The sequence below is a fragment of the Capsicum annuum genome, unplaced genomic scaffold (assembly GCF_002878395.1).
Source record: "Capsicum annuum cultivar UCD-10X-F1 unplaced genomic scaffold, UCD10Xv1.1 ctg78179, whole genome shotgun sequence".
Classification (NCBI taxonomy): domain Eukaryota; kingdom Viridiplantae; phylum Streptophyta; class Magnoliopsida; order Solanales; family Solanaceae; genus Capsicum; species Capsicum annuum.
In genome coordinates, this window is record NW_025888645.1 from 1 (window position 1) to 7,093 (window position 7,093).

Genomic DNA, 7,093 nt, shown 5'->3' on the forward strand with positions numbered 1-7,093 from the left:
GGATTCAATAAGGTGACTTGGAACACCCAAACTCAATTCCAAGTGGCGACTCTGTAAAATAATTAATCCCTTTTCAAAACGTTACTTTAATTGGAAAAACCCATTTTCTCTAAAACCAACTCCTTAGTGGGGTCGGATGCGGTGAAAAATAGGGGTGTGACAATACTTAGCCATATTTTTAAGTAACTACCACTACTTAAAAAAACAAGAAAAGCGACCACAAAAATCGACCACATGTGGTCGCTTTTCTGTTTCACTTCAAGTCGCTAATTCACTTCACAAGTTACCAAACTAAATTAAATTCAAAACAAAAGTTCACATTTCAAATACCTACACTTAAACATTTTCAAGTCACTAATTCACATAACAAGTTACCAAACTAAACTAAATTCAAAACAAAAGTTCACATTTCAAGTACCTACACTTAAACATTTCCAAGTCACTAATTCACTTCACAAGTTACCAAACTAAACTAAATTCAAAACAAAAGTTCACATTTCAAGTACCTTCACTTAAACATTTTCAAGTTGCTAATTCACTTCTCAAGTGACCATGTACTTTACTAAATTCAAAACAAATGTTCACATTTCAAGTACCTACATTTAAACATTTCAAGTAACTAATTCACTTCACAAGTGACCATGTATTTTACTAAATTCAAAACTAAAGTTCACATTTCAAGTACCTACACTTAAACATTTTCAAGTCACTAATTCACTTCTCAAGTGACCATACTTTACTAAATTCAAAGCACAAATTCACATTTCAAATACCTACACTTAAACATTTTCAAGTCATTAATTCACTTCTCAAGTGACTATGTACCGTACTAAATTCAAAAAAAACTTCACCTTTCAAGTACTTACACTTAAATATTTCAAGTCACTAATTCACTGCACAAGTTATAACTAAACTAAACTAAATTCAAAACACAAGTTCACATTTCAATTACCTACACTTAAACAAATCGAAGTAACTAATTCACTTCTCAAGTGACCATGTACCTTACTAAATTCAAAACAAAAGTTCACCTTTCAAGTACCTACACTTAAAACATTTTAAGTCACTAATTCACTTCACAAGTTACCAAACTAAACTAAATTCAAAATACAAGTTCACATTTGAAGTACCTACACTTAAACAAATCGAAGTCACTACCTTACTAAATTCAAAACAAAAGTTCGTCTTTCAAGTACCTACACTTAAACATTTCAAGTCAGTAATTCACTTCACAAAAGTTACCAAACTAAACTAAATTCAAAACAAAAGTTCACCTTTCAGGTATTACCAAACTAAACTAAATTTAAAACACAAGTTCACATTTGAAGTACCTACACTTAAACAAATCGAGGTCACTACCTTACTAAATTCAAAACAAAAGTTCACCTTTCAAGTACCTACACTTAAATATTTCAAGTCACTAATTCACTTCACAAGTTCCCAAACTAAACTAAATTCAAAACTAAAGTTCACTTTTCAGTTACCTACACATAAATCCCCGCCCCCGAGCACTCCCAGGCTCTGCCCTTGCTCGGGATCGCCCCCCCCTCCCCCCCCCGGCCCCCCCCCCCCCCCGCCCCGCCCCTGCCCCGAACCCCCCCCCCCCCCCTCCCGTCTCAGGCTCCGCCCGAGCCTGAGACCGTCCCACTCCCCTCCCATCCCAGGCTCTGCCCGAGCCCAGAACCGCCCCTCCCTTTCCCGTCCCAGGCTCCGCCCAAGCCCGGGACCGCCCCTCCCCCTCCCCCAAATTGTGTAATGTTAAGTTAATGTGTATATTTATGCTATTTTTTCTATTAAATAACTGCTTCAGGTGATAGTAAATTAAAATACACTATATCGTTTTTAAACAATATATTTGAATAAAATAATTTATTCGTGAGGAAATTGCGGATAATAAAATTAGAATATAGATAATCCGACAGTTTATTATAGGCTTTTAAATTTATGATAAAATATATATAAACTAGACCTTGATAGAGAATGATTAAATGCTTATCAATAGCTAAATAATGATCTAATTGTTGTTTGGCCAAGCCATCTAATTAGGTTTTAGGAGATGAGCTCATTTTATCCTAAGCACAAGGTTTATTTGGACAATGCCATTTATAGGGGTAGTACTTACTTCTAATGCATTTTTTTCTGTTTGTAGGGTAGAATCCGAGATCTTCGATTAAATAATATAAGGATCCTAACTATTTCATCACAACTCATATTGATAAAAATATATCCATACATCTGATTGCAAAAAAAAGTATCAATATTAACATCTAATTAATTTTACAAAACAAAACAAAAAGTTTAAGATGTATTAACTAAACTAGTACTTTTTAGGCTAATGACTGAAACAGATGCACATTGATGAGCTAAAATTATGTCATATGTTTGTAGCTCATAACATTAAAATTCATTTAATTACAGAGTGTTCCTGCCTAACTTTATCTAAACATAGATCACCAAGTTTCATGATTTTGAGTTTTTTTTTCTCTCCTTCAAATTGCATTTTGCACCATAATAACATCTTATTTTTAAAAGTTTATGTCGATTCACATGAGATACGCACGCCCACCTGAAAGAAAAGATGAAGAGTGAATACTTGAGTCTAGAGAAGCCACCTATTATCTCTCTCATGTCCACCGTTCCAACACAGTTATTGTCAAATAGATCAAATATCCTCCCAGGCAAAGGCACCAACGATGTCATTTCCATAGCTTTTAGCACCTCTTCAAACGCCAACAATGTTGTATTTTCTCCATTTTTGCATCTGTGCTATTTTTTTACATTACTAATGTACACAATATTTTACTAAAATAAAGTTCATTGACTATGCATGTAACTACGAACCCATAAGTGTCACACTTGTTTGACATGAGTACATCTGGGAAAATGACAAAGTCCTCTGCCCATGTAGTAATAGGAGTAATCTGGCATAGATGAGCTGCCTCGTTTTACATAATTAGTCCTTGCTTGATCATGTGTAGTTTATCAGTTTATTGCCGTTAGTTTCTTTGTACTAATTTGGCATTTTGTGTGAGCAAATAGTATCTATGCTCTGAGCTCTCCACCCTATCCACCCCTTCCCCCCACTAACTGTCCCTTGCAAGGGATTTGCTTCTTTCAGTCACATGTGGGAGTAACTCTACTTAATGCAATGCCTCCCCCTAAAGGAGAAAAGTCATCTGATGGATCATCTATCAATGATTTTGCAAAACCTGCCAAGTCGAAGAAACTTAAACTTGCTACAGAAAATGGAGAAGGCCCTTCAAAAAGAAAAGCTACCAGAAGTCAAGCTGGTAATCACCATCTTACACCTGCAGAGATGCAGCGACAGAAACTAAAGAAACTTATGGATGAGCTTAATGAGGGAGGTGGTGATGGTCAGGCACCAATTGTGAAACTTGGGGATGCTTCAATGGCATCACCATTCACTGCAAAGTATGCTTCTGTCTGCCCTACCACTGACATCATCCGTCAAGACTCACACGCCACTGCCTATTTGGTAAACAATAAGTTTGAGTTATTGCTTTTATTAGGTTTGCACTATAGTGCGACATTGGTGCATTATGGATGCTTCTAAAAGTACTGTGCAGCGCACCTGTTGAGAAGCGAATTATAACCCCATTATCTCCAAAAAAAAAGACTCATAGAATGACCCATACGTCCTACAAATATACTCTTCACAGAGAAAATTCTCTAATCCACGCTTTATTATAAACATCTCGTGTTTCTAGAAATCCTGAACTTGAATCCTCTTCAGCAAGCTTGGGGAAAATCCATGCTATTTTTTTTGCTCAACATGGAGGCAACTAAGTCGTAGTACGCGTGGATATTGGCTCTCTATAAACATCCCCTATAGGGTAGCTGGCCATAAGTTTCAAATCTTGCCTGAGTCTAGATGGAAAATAAGTATTTGATTCTCAAGTTACTCAATCGAGCATGTTGCTTGCAGTAGACATATGTTATTAAACAAACTCACTCCAAGAAAACCCTGATATGAACTAAACACTGACTGAATGCAGGTTGAAAACTCCGTATAAATCAACTTCGATTTGTTAAAGGCTTAAAAGGATAGTTAAGAAACAAATAAACAATTACAACTTTGAAAAAAGAACTAACCTTGGTACGCCTCATTTATTTCTTGAAACCTTGGTAGCGTTCCAAGAACCATTAAAAACGACTGGATACATTTCTTGCCGGCTGATCGTTGGGCTGGCTTTCGGTGCTGGTAGCGGATAGAAGAGATGATGAGAGGCGGTGGCGGCGGCACTAGTTTGCTCGTCGACTGCATGGCTGTTGTGCAGCGGCGGCTGGTGGCGCTAGGGAGGGAAAGGAGAGAGGAAGAAAGGAGGGGCGGCAGTCTTGCCGGCGACGCGGCTCACCGGAGCGTGGTATTCGCCGGTGGTTGACCTTAGAATGAGAGAAGAGAGAAGGGATAGAAAAGGTGCGGCTCATTTTTGCAAAAACAGCGAAATGATTTAGGGGTGGTAGAGTATATTGGCAAAAATAATGTATGTATTAATTAATGTGTATTATAAATACTTGCTTGATACAATTTTTAGTTAATGTATATCACCCATTTTCTATGTATTAGTAATGCAAAATCTTTAATACATATATTAACTTATTAAATGACTTTACTACCCCTCAATTTCCATCTCAAAATATTTCACCATTTCTTTTCCTGCTATTTTAATTTGCAATAGTGGATCTTTTCAAAACATTTCATAATTTTTTTTCCATCATTTTAATCTACAACAATGAATAATTGATTTAAATAATTGTAATATATTTTTGCTTTGCTTCGAGGGTCTTTAAAAAGATTAAAAAAAAATTAAGACTTTCTTAATTTTACATCTTATATTTTATTTTTATTTTGACTATGTTAATCCGTTAACATAATATTTCATGCGCAAAGACGAAGGTCTTGCAATTAATCTAAAATCTCTATATACTAGTTCAACAATACTAATTATATTTGAGATGGCAAAAAATTTTGTTGCAAAAAAGTGTACAAAATCAAATAAGGGTATTTTTGTAAACAAACATTTCTTTTATAGAAATTATGTAAGATGTATTATTTCTTATACATCAAGCCAAATAATGTATAAAAAATAATATATGCATAAATAATACAAGCATAAGTAATACAAGTATTACTAATGCAAGCATTACTAATACACTATATTTTGCATTGATCTTATACACTCTACCAAATGACCCCTTAGGGTTTTAGATATTAGAGTGTTATATGTATGAACAATAAGATTTAATCTCAGTCGTCGATCGCACGCGATCAACAATTATGATTAAAATTGAGAAGGGGATGAAAAATTGACCAAAAATTAGGCTAGAATTGACATTAATTGGATATAAAAAATCACTAAGAATCAAATAGATTGGGAAATTGAATTGAATTAGGGCTGTTATTTTAATAAATATACTACTAACGTAATAATAAAAATGAGAAAAATAATAAGATGTCAATATTAAAATAAACTACGTATGTAAAATTAATGTTACGTTTAAAAAATGTTATATAAAACCGTTGACAATAAAATTTGAAATAAATCAATAATAATCATAATACTATAATGTATTTGTAAATTGTGAATGTGCATATTTATGAAAATAATTTAATAAATATTAACAAAATATTATATTTAAATTACATAAAATATAAAATTGCTTGATAAAAATAAATTGTCTATTTAGAAATCATAACTGTGACACGTAACTGTGACACGTCGGTGTTTATTTGATATCAAAATAATATGTAAAATATATCAATATTCAAAATTAATAATTTTGGTAAAACAGCATCCTAAAAGGAGCATCGGGGGTTCAAAATTGGGTGTCAACACTACAACAGTAGAAATATATATTTTTCAGAATTTACCGCCAAATATTTTGACTGTTGTAGTCACAAATAGTATCAAAAAAATATTTTGTAAAGAATAAAAATAAAAAAGTAAGTTTTGATATTTGGGGGTTTTTTATATGAAAAACAAGATTTAATCTCAGCCGATAAAATGAACCAAATTGAATTAAAAAATAGGTTAAAATTGACATCAATTAGACATAAGGCTGACTACAATTTAAATAAAATTGAGAAGATAATTGATTTTACTTAGGCTGCTATTTAAATATAATAATAAATTCAGAGTAATAATAAATTAAAAAAATTATAAAAATTGTTATTCTTACAATAAATTACGTATGTCACATAGAAAATATTATATAAAAATTATCGATACAACAACAACAACAACAAACCCAGTGTATTCCCACCTAGTGGGGTCTGGGGGGGTAAGATGTACGCAGTTCATACCTCTACCTCTAAAGAAGTAGAAAGGCTGTTTCCGATAGACCCCCGGCTCAAGGCACGAGATACCACACAAACATATAGTAAAGCACAGAAGCAGATTACATAACATAAATACGGCACCCATAAGTAATATAAAAAAGAGGAAAGCACACAGATTAGTAATAAAACATGGGACACGGAACACGGAATCATAACAGGAATAAAACCCCCACCAAGTAATTTCCTACACTAGCGACCCAAACTGGCCCTAGTCCTCTGCCCTAATTCGCGTCCTCCAGACCTTCCTATCTAGGGTCATGTCCTCGGTGAGCTGTAACTGCTCCATGTCCCGCCTAATCACCTCACCCCAGTACTTCTTCGGCCTACCCCTACCCCGCCTAAAACCATCCAACGCTAGCCTCTCACACCTACGGACCGGGGCATCCATGCCCCTCCTCTTCACGTGTCCGAACCATCTAAATCGGGCTTCCCGCATCTTGCCCTCGACTGAAGTCACACCAACCTTCTCCCGGATAGTCTCATTCCGAACTCTATCCCCTCTAGTCAGCCCACACATCCAGTGCAACATCCGCATTTCTGCCACCTTCATTTTTTGGATGTGGGAGTTCTTAACTGGCCAACACTCCGCTCCATACAACAAGGCCGGACGGACTACCACCCTGTAGAATTTGCCTTTAAGCTTGGGCGGCACCTTCTTATCACACAGCACCCCCGACGCGAGCTTCCACTTCATCCATCCCGCCCCAATACGGTGCGAGACATCCTCGTCAA

General features: G+C 35.4%; 1 long non-coding RNA gene across 2 annotated transcripts; it reads right to left on the reverse strand.

Annotated features, from left to right (window-relative positions):
- Positions 1 to 2,494: 2,494 nt before the first annotated feature.
- LOC124894899 lies at positions 2,495 to 4,445 on the reverse strand. Of its 2 annotated transcripts, none has more exons than XR_007051418.1 (2): positions 4,114 to 4,445; positions 2,495 to 2,566 (listed from the first exon to the last, which is right to left on the reverse strand). It is a non-coding gene; the product is annotated as an uncharacterized LOC124894899 (long non-coding RNA). The 2 variants fall into 2 exon arrangements; XR_007051419.1 differs by having other exon boundaries at positions 2,495 to 2,761.
- Between the last annotated feature and the right edge of the window lie 2,648 nt (positions 4,446 to 7,093).